This window comes from Nomascus leucogenys, chromosome 11 (assembly GCF_006542625.1).
Source record: "Nomascus leucogenys isolate Asia chromosome 11, Asia_NLE_v1, whole genome shotgun sequence".
In the NCBI taxonomy this organism is placed as follows: domain Eukaryota; kingdom Metazoa; phylum Chordata; class Mammalia; order Primates; family Hylobatidae; genus Nomascus; species Nomascus leucogenys.
In genome coordinates, this window is record NC_044391.1 from 115,427,704 (window position 1) to 115,441,599 (window position 13,896).

Here is a 13,896-nt window from a genome sequence, read left to right on the forward strand (position 1 = left end):
GACTCCTAAGATAGCCCACAAATGCCCATTTTACCTCCTACAACTGCTGAGCTGCAGCTCACATTACACTAGCCTGGGTTGCTGGGCAGGTAGCCAGGTTACCAAGCCTCCATTGCCTCTGCCCACTTCTTAATTATTAATATTCCTCAGGCTCTTCTCTTTGTAACAATCTCATCAGGGGTGGCACTACTGGACCATCGCGATGGCAACTACCAATTCACATTTTCAGCACTGATCTCGCATGTGCTTCAGACCCACAGATTCAACTACATGTTTGCAGACAGCTAACATTCAATAGCTTCATTTTCTCTTTCTTCCAAAAAATCTGTCCCAGCCACCACCAATTCCCCCTACTCCTTTAATGAGTATGAGTTGCCTAAAAAGCCAAGCCAGGAATTTAGAAGTCACCTTCGAATTCTTCCTATCTCACATCTTCTATATCCAACCAGCCACTCATCTTATGACTACCCTTCTCAAATCCACCTCACCACGCCTATCTCCGTTGGCTTTGCCTTGATTCAGGTCCTGAGCCCTTGTCTCCCTCATTCAAGTCTGTATGCAGCCAGATACGACCATTTCTCTATTTCTCTTTCTACGTAAAATTTCAGTAGCTTCCCATTGTCTGTAGGAGCAATTCCCAAACTGGTAAAAGAGTACCTTCAAAGTAAGTTGTTTTTGTTTTTGTTTTTGTTTTCAAAAAAATTAAATTGAACTAGATTAAACAACATTAAGCAGGCCTCTCACTAGCAGAGTTTTAAGTCTTACAACGCACAACATGATGTATTTCCCTGCCACGAGGAACTGGGGTGGAAGGGAGCCCCAACTGGGTTCCAAGGTCAAAGTCAAAACTGATTGCAAGACATGTAAGATCCTACAGACTCTGGCCCTGCCTAGTTGTCAACACCATCTGCCATTCATCAATGGTTATCACTCGTCCCTTACAAACCTTACATGTCATTCATTTAGAACACAATCTGCAGTTCTTCAAAGAGCCCTACTGTTCCCTGACTCCACTTCTTTATATAGAATATTCCTTCTGCCAAGAATGCCCTGCTCTTAGTCTGGCTAAAGAGCTCCTACTTGGTCTTCCAGGACCAGCTCAGGCTACTAAGCTTTGATTGTTCCTTCCACCTCCTAGCAGAGGACTGCCCCCACCTTTCTCCCACCTCTGCAGGTATCAGAGCACTTGTCCAACAACACTGAACTTACAGACTAAAAACCTCAAAGGCTGGGAACCAGGCAAGCATCCAGCAGTGCAGCTGAATAAAGGAGACAGGGCAAGACTGGGTGAAGAAGGGGTGGAATCCCTCTTCTTTTTCCAGGCAAAATTTGACAACAAAGTGATTTTGTCTTTGGCATGCTCCCGCATCTCATCCCTATGCCCCTTTCCCAGCTCTCCCAATATCCTGTGTTCCCAGGTCCCTTAGTGACCTCATGGAACTCTACACAACCTCCACCACAGCACCATGTTCTTCAGATCAACCCTTCCTCTTCCTCTTAACCAGGATCCTTCTGTTCAGAAGTTAATACATAAATTAGTGACAGCTTCTCATAGCTGTTAACCTAAGATGAATCACCATGAAACAAAATTTTAAAAGAAGTATGGAGAGGATATGGGGAGTGGACACTCTATTGCATAGAAAGCCTGGCCCAGAAGAGTCTAGGAGTCTCTTCCTGACTGGGCCCCCCAGAAGTCTTTCCACTTCACTTCATCCACTCCTACAGATTAGCTGCAATGAGTGCTACAGGTAGAGACACAGCTGGGGCAGGCGCTACCATCCTACAGATCATCTATTCTTCTTGGGTTGAATACCTCTCTGTATTTGTTTTAGTTTGAGACCACTTATGGTTAATTCTTCAGCAGACAGAAAGTTCTCACCAACATGTTCACCAATGAACTTAAAACAGTGTCTTCACTCCAGCCAAGTGGTTCCCTGAAATCTAACCCCAAACTACTGCTTGACTAGAAAAAGGTAAATTCAATCAGAAAACCAAGATGTTGTCAAGTATCCTAATATTTCAAATAAATCTGTAAATATTAAATTAGCATTCTAGCAATAATCATTCTGGTTTATTGCCAATTTGGTTTAATAAAAACTCATTTGTTAGAATGGTATTGCCTACCATGTGCCAACTAGTGGTCTAAATGCTGGAGGTTACAAGATTAAATTTTTAACATTAAGGAACCACATCTAGTAGGCTAGACAAACAAGTAAGCAAATAAATATCAAACAAAATGGTGACCAATGGCACCACAGAGAAAGAGAGGAGAACCAAGAACAGAAAAGACTTCAGAAAAGAACTATGCCTTGATCTAAGACCTGAAGGATGTAAAGCTGATCAAGCAAACAAGCAGTAAGAGGAAAAATACTAGGGAAAAAATAGAGAGATGAAATCCAAGCAGGGGAACTGCCACATGCAGAAGTACTATAGTGAGAGATCCTAAAAAATGCCAGGAACACAAGTTATTTAAACTGACTGGTGCACCGGGTGATAGCCTTTGAGGAATAATTATAAATGGAGGTATAGAAAGATAGGACAGGATCAGATTATAAGGAAGGGTCTTGTTAGACATGATAAGCAATACAGATTATCTTGTAGGTGATGGAGATTCTGAACTTTTATCATCTGAAAGAGATCCTAGGCCAGGCCAAGGAGTCATATTCCTGAAGAATACAACGTGAATGGTATCCTCTGGACTTGTGCAATGCAACAGCACAGTGTTTACCTGCTGGACTGTGTATGTGTAAGAGAGCAGAACTCATTCATCGATGTCTCCCCAGCATCCAGCCCTGTGTTTGGCATGTACAGGAACTGAAACACTATTAAATAGTTAGAAGTACCAATGCAGTCCTAAGGGCGTAACCAAGAGGCCCCTAACCAAGCCCCCTTCCTTGCTACCTATAAAATCACAACTCTTATGTGCTACAATAACTTATCATTGCCACAACTATTAAGGGAACATGAAGAATGGTGATTCACTATGGGCTGCACCAGAGATGAGAAAGGATTGGGGCGGGGGGTACTCTTTAAGATGCTTCTGAATCTGACTAAATTAAGGAGCTTATTCTATTCTTTTCATCAAACACTGAACAGAAAACCATGGGTTAGCTTAAAATTATTCTTCAACTAACTCTAAGGCAGTGCTGACAATTATGAAAAGTACATTTTCATATCAAAAAGACCCATTAAATATTTCAACTAAGCGTTTGCTAGGTTAGTCTAGTCTTTCAAGTAAGTGCTACAGACAAAATTATGTCATTTGCCTATTGTACTTTACATTTTACTTAGTATACTGATCTACTTATTATAATTAGCATTAAATAGGTTTCTATCTTTTGTGCTTAGGAAAATAAGAAACAAACATTAAAAAAAGGATAAACAAGGAAACTACACATGAAAATTGTAAATGAGCTTAGAAAACTGGTGACTGAAGCTAAGGCATGATCTAGAGATGAATGAAAAATCTTTGGTCTAAAAAATAAATAAATAAATAAAATTTTAAAAAAAGAAAAATCTTTGGTCTATAAGGAACCAGTGACTAGGATTCCATGTTTAAAGAAATCTAAAGGTCACAAAATTGAAATATAATTCAAAGCCTTCTTTAAAAAAAAAAAGTAGAAATATTTGACTAATCAGAATTTTTTAATGAAAATAAGGCATATAAAGTCCTAAAATAAACATAATTACAGATAGTTTTAAATTTTATAAGGTGGTCAGAGACAGAGACATTGGGTAACAGTAACATAGAAGATGGGAGAGAAAACAGACTGCAAACACACCAGAGAGGTAAAGAGAAAAACTAAAATATACATAAAATGTATATCGGAGATACATGAGGTTAACAACTTGAGCTTTTGAGGATGTTACGACTAAAGATACAAAATCATGGAGTGTTTTGGACATAAAAAGCCTGAATATAACATTATTGCCTGCTGTTCCAGTTAACAAAAAAACAAAGAGCAATCATCAATCACACCGCACACACACATCTGACTTGTTTTGAGCATCTTCAATGTTACTAAGTTAACAAATAATAAGTGACCCTTCACCCAGACTCTAATCCTTACAATTCTCTAAGGTACCCTTTATCACCTCTATCTGGCAAATAAAAAAGTTCTCAGAGGTTCAGTGACTTACTTAACCCAGTAAGTAAGTAAGTATGTGACAGAGCTGTAATTCAAAATCACTATGGCTCTGAAGCCCACATTTTTATCCAACACACCATGCCCCCTTCCAGGACATGAGACTGTTAAGTTTTTAGCCACCATCGTGTTTTTACATACTCATGTTTTCTTACTGTGCTATCCCCAGAGTAATATTTCAGATACTTTAAATTTCATGGAATCCATTAATAATTTATATCGCTCTTTTAAAACAATGCAGATCTTGCTAGCAGTAAGGAATAAATTTACTCTTTAAAAAAACAAAACAAAAGCACTCAAAGTAGTTGAGTATCCCCTCAGAATGATAGAAAGTACCAATAATCTCCTAATATTCTCAACTTTATTACCTAGCCTTTTAATTATACTAGATCTTTTTGTGGCATAACCTTAGGGAGACAGCAGATGTTCATAAAGACCTAAGTTATTTCTCCATTATTCACACTGTGGAGTCACATCATATATGCACTTAATTAAAACCAATTCAACTACTTACACTCTGGGGGGAAGCAACAGAGAAAAATAATTTAAAAAATGATGATAGTATGCCTTCCTTTACATCCCTGTCCCAGAGTGAGCATGAAATGAAGACTATAAATCTGATATGCTCAGTCAATCTAAAGACCCATTCACCTGTCAAAACGGTCTCACACAGCTGATGAGGATTCCAGCTCACCAAAAAAGGGACCTCTCTAAAACTACAGGAAAAACTGGCCGCTGGAATCGAAAGACAGAATGTCAGTTTCCAACCAGTTTTCAAACTGGTGCCTTTTTAAAAGACTTTTTCCAAGGGTAATTTTGACTACACAGGATTTTTATCTGAGAATTTAGGCCCAAAGGCCCCATGAGCAGTGATTGCACTTTATTCAGCTCTTTAGATCAATGAGAAAAAAATTAGGACCCAAAACACTTGCCTTTTATATCAAAATAAATAACTAATATATATTTCATCCTATTTCACAAATGGAAAAAAAAACAACGGAGCAACAGGGATGCTATAAAGAAACCACCCTTAGACACATATGTGGGAGCAATTCCATGACTCATTTTAAACAAACTAAAAATAGTTTGTTTCAAGAAGTCTGTCAAGCAAGCAAAGGCCACTCTTAAAAGTTGGCTCTCAACGGAAAAAAAAAATGCAAAAGTTTTGAGATGTGCCATTACTATAGAGTACAAAATTAAAGCAAGGGTGAAAGGAATACCCAAGCTAGAGAAAGGATCTGGGGTTCTAATCCCAGATCCTTTATGCTGTCACTTCGCTTTCCTCTTCTCTAAAAAGGAACCAATCTAAATAATCCATGATCTCTCCGCATTATTTTCCAGTCTCACACCTCTTTATTTCAATGTTCAACTCCTTTGTGAAAAAAATAAGAAAAACTCCCTGAGCTAGAACCATCTTTCACCTTACCATCCAACATCAGTTACAAGTGTTTTTACTTCAAACTTGAGAAAGATTCTGTAGACATCAGCAATTTCCAGACCACGTAATTAGGAAATTCTACTTTACATACTTAACTGACTTTTTCTGGAAATTTAATTTCTTATCTAACTAGTCTCTGAGTGTCAATTGATCATTTAAAACCAAGATCCACAGGGAGTAAGTGTAAGAATCAACAAAAAAGACAAAATTCTGATTGACAGATCAATTTTGCGGTCTTGACGTTTACTATTCGAGTTAATGTTTTACCATCTCAGACTCTAGCAAAGGCTCCAATATGGCTCTGTGGGTCTAAGATGTTAACAGATATGGTATTGGCATAGTTCCCTCTAGAGAATCGTTTTATGGAAACTGCAGCAATCCCCATCCTCAAACAACTTTCCTCAGTGTCAGGCATTTATTTGGACAGTTCTCTCCTTTATTCCGTTTTTCTCCCTTCTTACTGATTACCATAAAGTCATTTTTTAAACTATCATAACAGTGATCATTTTTTCCAATTACCATTTACTCATGTTGTCTCATTTTACCTCTATTTTTAACCTTATTAATACAAATTATTTTTGGTTCTGTTTTAAGACAAAGTCTCGCTTTGTCACTCAGGCTGGTCTCAAACTCCTGGCCTCAAGCCATCCTCCTGCCTTGGCCTCCCAAAGCACTGGGATTACAGGCATGAGTCACTGTGCATAACCTACTAATACAAATAGTTTTAACTCCTTTTACAATCACTGGTTATCTAGTGATAACTGATTAGGACCTTCTTCTACCTTACAAATATCTGCTTTTCTCCAGATTCATTTGAGCACAGAACGTATTCATTTTTTTAAACCTAAATCTTAATTAAAATGATGTGGCAGAAATCTGAACCTCTCTTATTTCTCTACTCTCAAAATATGATGATCAACAAAACTCAAACGAGAACCTAACAATTTCCTGCTTCTTGCATGCTATCTGAACTTCAGTGGTTAATTAGAACATGGTTTTGGCTGGGCAAGATGGCTCATGTCTGTAATTCCAACACTTTCGGAGGCTGAGGCAGGAGGATCACTTGAGGCCAGGAGTTCTGAGACAAGCCTGGGCAACAAACCGAGATACTCATCTCTACAAAAAAATTTTAAAGGCCGGGCGTGGTGGCTCACGCCTGTAATCCCAGCAGTCTGGAAGGCCGAGGCAGGCAGATCACAAGGTCAGGAGTTCAATATCAGACTGGTCAACATGGTGAAACCCGTCTCTACTAAAGATACAAAAAATTAGCCAGGCATGGTGGTGAACACCTGTAATCCCAGCTACTCGGAAAGCTGAGGCAGGAGAATCGCTTAAACCTGGGAGGCGGAGGTTGCAGTGAGTGGAGATCACACCTCTGCACTCCAGCCTGGATGACAGTACAAGACTCCGTCTCAAAAAAAAAAAAAAAAAATTTTTAAAAATTAGCCAGACATGATGGCACACACCTGTTGTCCCAACTACCCTTGTTGCTGAGGCAGGAGGGTCGCCTGAGCCCAGGAACTCAAGGCTGCAGTGAGCCATGATCGTACCACTACACTCTAGCCTGAGTGACAGAGCGGACTCTTTTTCTGGGGAAAAAAAAAAAGGATGGGGTGCAGTGATTAATGCCTGTAACCCTAATACTTTGGGATGCCAAGGCAGGTGGACTGCTTGAGTTCAGGAGTTTGAGACCAGCCTGGGCAACATGGTGAAAACCCACCTCTACAAAAAAAAAAAAAAAAAAAAAAAAATTAGCTGGGTGTGATGGCGCACACCTGTGGTCCCAGCTACTCTGGAAGCTGAGGGGGGAGGACTGCTTGAGCCCAGAAGGTCAAGGCTGCAGTGAGCCATGACAGAACCACTGTACTCCAGCCTGGGAGACAGAGCAAGACCCTATCTCAAAAAAAACTCAACATGGTTTTGACTACAGATTTATTCTCTCCATAGGCCAATTAGCTTCATTTTCACAAAAACTATGTTCCAAAACCAAGGCTAAATCCCATCAGCTACCTCTTGGATCCAGATGAGATATGGCATATTCAGAATACATTCAGAGGTAACACCAAGAAGAAATATAATTTCCAATTTCTTCTGGCTACTCTGGGCACACTGCCTATCGGGTAGCCCTGTTCTGCAAGGAGCAGTATTAAAAACTGTTTTTAAAACTTTAAAAAATAAGAAATATGATTCTAAGAAGGGAGAGAGAAGGGAGAAAAGGATGGGTACAAAATATCTAAGAGTTAAACGGAGCTATATTTGAATGGATGACAAATGGAATAGGAGTTGGCAGCTTATCACCTATCAAAGAAAACAGTTAAAACAGTTCACAGTTGTGTGCTAAAAGAAGGTGATCTAGTGTGTGATACCTATTAAGATGACATATCTGATTTATCACCAGAATCTGGGGTTCAGAGATGTTATGTTGCCTAGTCACATACAACTAACCTCATAAACCCAGAGACAGAAACCTCTATGTTAAGCACATTAACACAGAGCTAGGTTTCTGTCTGTCTTCAAAGTCGCTTATACTGTAAGCTGCTTAACTTCTTGGATTTTTTTTTTTTAGCAAAGAAGAATACTGTTACCTGAAAGTGTTGAGGATTAGTTGAGACCATATGTAAAGAAAGGAGCACTTTTCCTGGCACATAACGGTTTCTTTCCTTCTTCCATTCCATATATTGAATCAAACTATGCTTGCATAACGTGGTGGTTTTGTAACTACTGTGAATATGAGGTTTTAGAATATGAATATGCTTTATTCCTAAGATAAATAGTAATCTTAGGAGATAGGCACTAGATCATATCACTATAGATACACAACCTACTCAATGGTCAAACTCAGTGAGAATGAGCAGTGATGGGGACGCCCTATGGAACTTTGTCTTTATTCTGTCTTTTTTCTCGGTCTGAGTGATAATGGAAATAAGAACTTTATACCTGTGAATGACAACAAAGTGGTTTATAATTTCGAAAATCTTGAAGACAGAAATAGGATTTCAAAATGAGCTTGATAATGTGGTTTATCCAAAGTGGATTCTGTGTGCTGTGTATTTGGTGACCTAAACTAACTATGTAAGTATCAACCGCCAAGCTCAGTGGCTCGCGCCTGTAATACCGGCACTTTGGGAGGCCTAGGCAGGAAGATCACCTGAAGTCAGTAGTTCGAGACCAGCCTGGCCAACACGATGAAACCCTGTCTCTACTAAAAATACAAAAAATTAGCTGGGCGTGGTGGCGCATACCTGAAATCCCAGCTACTTAGGAGGCTGCAGCAGGAGAATCACTGAAACCCAGGAGGCAGAGGTTACAGTGAGCCGAGTTCACACCACTGCACTCCAGCCTGGGCAACAGAGCGAGATGCCGTCTCAAAAAAAAAAAAAAAATTTAAAGCAACCAAATAGTGTCACTTTTCCTACCCAATCCCCTGACCAAAGCCAGGCACTGCTGTTCTAACAAGGCTCAAAATCTCACTTAACTATTTCACTCTCTGCCTGATCTAATGGTAGGATAATGCAAATCAAAGATAGTAGCAAAAGTTATGTTCTACAACAATCATTAATAATAGGTTTACTATTTCGAACAACTTCCGAGCACTGATATGCCTTAAAGGGGTTGCAAACCAGGATGAGATGCCCACACACATTGATTTTTGGCAACTGTAGTCTATTCAGCAAAGCAACAAACCTCTAGAGGAAATAATGCCACATATATTCCAGTGGAACAAAATTAATACACGTGCCTTGGTAAAGAGGCTGAGTTCTAACCAAAGACAGAGCACTGTTCATTATGTACTCACCCTTCAAAGGAATCAAATCGAAACACTTTCATTTTAGCAACGAAACTTTTTAAAGGCTTTATTTTGCAATAATCTTTCAAGTCCCTGCATTTCTTAGATTCTTTAAATTCTAACTTCCTGTCTCATAGATCTAAAATAGCCATGACATACCCAGGTATGTTCTACTCATTTAGTTAGAATTGTATAGAGGAACACAAGTCTGTTTCTAGGTGTACGACTCCATACCCATTCATTTTGCACTAATATAACCACTAAATATAGCTCTAAGACACTGATGATTAAAAGCGGTTAATCATGTGAGTGATTCATACCTCCTATGTCCAAACACCAAGATTCAGGGATGTCTGTCAGATCTATGGGAACAGGAAACAATAAACACCTGTCACAAAGCTTTTTCCAAACCGGGAAGCCCCCAGCTGAGTTCCTGCCAATCCCAACCCGATTCCCTCCCCTTCATCCCTACCCCTCACCTCCCCAAAAAAGCCAGAGGTCATACTTCCACCAGAACCTGACTCTGTGAAGGGAATGGAGAGACAGGCCATAGCGAGAGTGGCCACGAGAGCACTGCTAGGGGAACAGGCCCTGGGTTTTTCTAGTCCTCACTGCCACAGAGTCCGAGTGGGAGGCCTCAGGCAAGTCAGAAGTCACTTTTCCTCCACGGGACTCACTCCTTTTATCTGTAAAATGCGGAGATGGCAAGCAGCTCCATACTCCACGGCTGAGGACGAGCTACGGTCCCGCACAGACCCATCGAGGGCCCTGCCAGCACCCCTACCGCCTCTGTCCACAGGACCTCCACCTCCCACAGGACTTTCCGAAAGGGCTGACTACCAACTACCCCGCGCCCGGCCCCCACGCTCGCCCCCGGCAGGCAGCGCGTCCCCCCCAGGCCTTCGCACCCACCGCGTGGGCTCCTGCCCTGGCCTCACCTGTCCCCGACACTCCCCGTCCCCGTGATGCCCAACTCCGGCCGGAGAAGGCTGGCCGCGACCTCGCCCGGTACCAGCCGCCCCGACAACACCATTCGCCTCCTCGACCTCCCCCGTCGCCGCCGCCCACCCGCCCCTCGCCCCGCTCACCGGGGCCGCTCACCGGCCGCCGCCGCGCCGCCTCCTCCGCGGCCTCCCTCGCGGCCGGACCAGCCCCAGGGGCCGCGGTGGACCCGGCCGCCGCTGTCGCCGCCGCCGCCTCGCCTCAGCCCAGCCCCATTGCCCTCGGCCGGCGCCGCGCGCTGCGGCTCACGGTGAGGGAAGGAGGCGCCGCGGCGGGGCCGGGCCGGCCCTGGGACGTCCGCGCTCTCCTCCTCCTCCGCGCCCGCGGCGGCGGCGTGCAGCCGGCAGGGCGAGAACAAGGGAGGGCGGCGGGAGGTGGGCAGGGGAGGGGGGCGGTCTGCACTCCGAAACGGCCCCCCGCCGCCAGCGACGTAGAGAACCCCCCTCCCCTCCGCGGCGGAGCCCGACCACGCTGCGGGGAGAGCCGGCGGGCAGGCGGGGGAGCGCGCGCGGGCTCAGGACTCCCGCGCCGGATGTGAGGTCACGTGGTGGCTTCATCCCCGCGCGGAGGGCGGAGGGGCGCGGGCGACGTCAGGAGGCGGGGAAGGGGCGGGGCGATTTGTAGGTCCCACCCACCCATCGCCTTTGCCACCCTCGAACGGGCAAAAGAAAGAAAGAGGCAGGTAAGGGGAGGCGAGGCCGTCCAAAAACGCTGGGTGTCAGGCCGGGGTGGCTAATGGAGGGCGGCTTTTCTGGTGGGATGAAATGGGACGGCAAATCCCACTTCATTCCCTTTGGGCTATGACAACATCATAGTCCAAGCTCCCATTTTATGAACAGGGAAACTGAGGCTCAGTGACTAGACAGACGTTGCCCAGAGTCATGGTCATGGAGGAAGCTTGTGCTAGAACGGTGGAGAGGAAACCAGAGCCCAGCTCCCAATGCAAGGCTCTTTCATTCCTTTAGCCACCCTCGCCCCCGCCAAAACAAACAAACAAAAAACTGTCATTCTCGTATGACCACGGACTCTGCGCCCCGGCCGCAGCCGGAGGGCAGGGAGGAGCGCACACGAGAAAGCTCCCACGCGCCCGCGGCTCGCCTCCGACGGGAAGGCGCCTCTTCCGACCGTCTGGATGCAAATTAAATACTTTCCTCCGCAGAAGACTTATCTCTGGGTAGGGCCGCAGCCGGATTTCCAAGTCGCGGGTTTGATTTTCGCGGCGTCCTCTCCGCGACCAGCGCAGAGAGCGCGCCCGGCCACCTGCAGCCTCGGGCTGCGGCCATCTTTCCGCCTGGAGCCACCTGGCCTGCGCCCTTTGTGCCCGGCCCGCTCCATGACTGTTCCTCTTGCCGCTTCTTACAGAACTCAGCCGCCTTAGCGTCTTAGAGGACAGCATGCACGCGGACCCCGTCCACCACACCTGGGGAGCAGGGAGCCCTTAGTCCCTGGACACTTACCAGGGCCGCCACCCCTGGTCCACGCACGTGATGACATCTCACTGGGGCAGCACACCGCCCCGAGTCCGCGACACTGATAACACCTCCCGCGGGCAGGAGCGCGCCACAGCCACCCCTGGTCCCCTAGATTGTGTGAGGCTGGCATTTCTGCCCGCCTCTTGGCGTGGACAGCACGCTGGACCGAGATGGAACCACAGCTTTCTCTTCCCAATCCCTGGCCTCACCGTTTTGTTTCATACCTCACTGTTTGTTTCAAACCTCGTGGTGTTGAAAGGATTAAATGAGATAAGGGGTGTGGTAGTGTTGGGCAAACCACAAGAACGGTCTGGGTGGGGTCTGGCCCTAAAATCCTCCTCCCCCACCTCCCAGGCTTCTTTGCCTTGCCGCTTCCTCTCAGCCTTTAAACAGGCTGGCCTCTCCAAGTCCTAAAAACAAAATTATCAAGCCAACCTCCTCCTGAAATGCCCCCTCCAACTAGCTTCCAAGTGTTTCATGCGGACCTCAAACAGTGGTCTTCCCTGGCTGCCTCTGCTTCCTCATTTCTCAACACTTGGCATTCTGGCTTCTCCTCCCCAGCTCTAACCCTTCACCTTGCTCAGGCAAGAGTAACTCATGACTTTCATTTTGCCAAACTTTGCAAGCATTCCTCAGGCCTTATCTCTCTGGTTCTTTCTGCTACAACTGACACCTTGGGATGGCTCTCACCTTCTGGAATCTCTCTACTACCTTGGTTTCAGAAGAGTGAACCCTCTCAATTGTCACATGAAGGTAAGTAAAGCCTCTGCCTCCTTGGTAGCATCTACTTGTGAATCTGCACCTTAAATTCAGGATTCCACTCTAAGCCAACAACTTTTCTCACTTCACTCATTCTTCTGGGATTGCCTGCATCCTCATGGATGCAGCTCCCAAGTTAGCAACTTCCAACCCAGACCCCTTCCACAAAATTTAGAACCAAATATCCACCTGCCTGCCAGGCAGCTCTAGCTAGATATCACAGAGACACCCCAAACTGGACATTTCCAAAACTGAACTCATTCTCTGCTTTCATAGCTGCCCCTCCCTTAGCTGTTGGCACCACCATCTCCACAGTCATCAGAATTAGAAAGTTGGGAATGAGTGAGTCATTCTTAATTCAGCCCTCTGCCTTACCCAATCACCAAGTCCTATCTATTTCACCTCCTTAATAAGCCTCAAATTCCTATGGTGGGCCGGGCGCAGTGGCTCATGCCTGTAATCCCAGCACTTTGGGAGGCCGAGGCTGGTGGATCACACAAGGTCAGGAGTTCAAGACCAGCCTGACCAACCTGGTGAAACCTCATCTCTACTAAAAATACAAAATTAGCTGGGCGTGGTGGCACATGCCTGTAATCCCAGCTACTTGGGAGGCTGAGGCAGGAGAATCGCTTGAACCTGGGAGATGGAGGTTGCAGTGGGCCGAGATCGCGCCATTGCACTCCAGCCTGGCTAAGAAGAGCAAAACTCCATCTAAAAAAACAAAAATTCCTACAGTGGTTCCCACTGGCATCCATCCTTTCCAGCCTGAACTGTTAGACAAATTCAGCCTTCAGAGTGAACTACAATGCACTCCATTTAAAATCCTAAGAGTTCCCCTAGGCTTCTGGCTGCAGTGCATACCTCCAAGCTACCCAGCATGAACCTGTCAACACGTTCGGGCTTTTAAAAGATCACAAAGAGCCCCAGAATTCGAGGTGCAGCCAAAGTAAGGCAACATGCAGCCAGGCAAGAAGGGAAAGCTATAGGAAAAAGAGAAGAGCAGTTGGATATTCCAAAAACTTTTCTGTTACATATGTTTTGAGAATGGTGAAAAAAAAATTTGGACACTGGCTTTAGAGGAAGTGCTGAGTCACCAGGAAAGGCTTGAGCATGTTTATAGGTTGAGGGAAAAGAAGGTGCAAGAAAAAGAGGGGAAACCCAACATAGGCAAGAGAAAGGGAGTGGAACAGTCTGGAGTAGTTCTGGAAGGCTTACTGGTTCTCAAGTCATGATGATTCTGGGTCCAAGCCCACTGCTTCCCTCCTCTGATCCTACTCACTGTAAGCGCCAACC

General features: G+C 44.9%; 1 protein-coding gene and 1 long non-coding RNA gene across 4 annotated transcripts in view; one reads left to right on the forward strand and one right to left on the reverse strand.

The window, feature by feature from the left end:
* The window catches only part of ATP13A3 (ATPase 13A3), an 84,469-nt gene extending 73,575 nt beyond the window's left edge, over nt 1-10,894 (reverse strand). The window contains exons 1-2 of one of the 3 annotated variants that reach the window (XM_030822985.1): nt 10,459-10,894; nt 9,691-9,732 (exon numbers count right to left, since the gene is read on the reverse strand). The gene's annotated coding sequence lies outside the window, so the exon portion shown is untranslated. The remainder of the gene's footprint in view (nt 1-9,690; nt 9,733-10,458) is intronic. The other 2 variants (XM_030822986.1, XM_030822987.1) reach the window with 2 other exon arrangements.
* Nucleotides 10,895-11,021: 127 nt separating this feature from the next.
* Nucleotides 11,022-13,896, forward strand: part of LOC105740537 — a 32,034-nt gene continuing 29,159 nt past the window's right edge. Inside the window, exons 1-2 of the long non-coding RNA XR_001116583.2 lie at nt 11,022-11,054; nt 11,338-12,597. This is a non-coding gene — a long non-coding RNA (uncharacterized LOC105740537). The remainder of the gene's footprint in view (nt 11,055-11,337; nt 12,598-13,896) is intronic.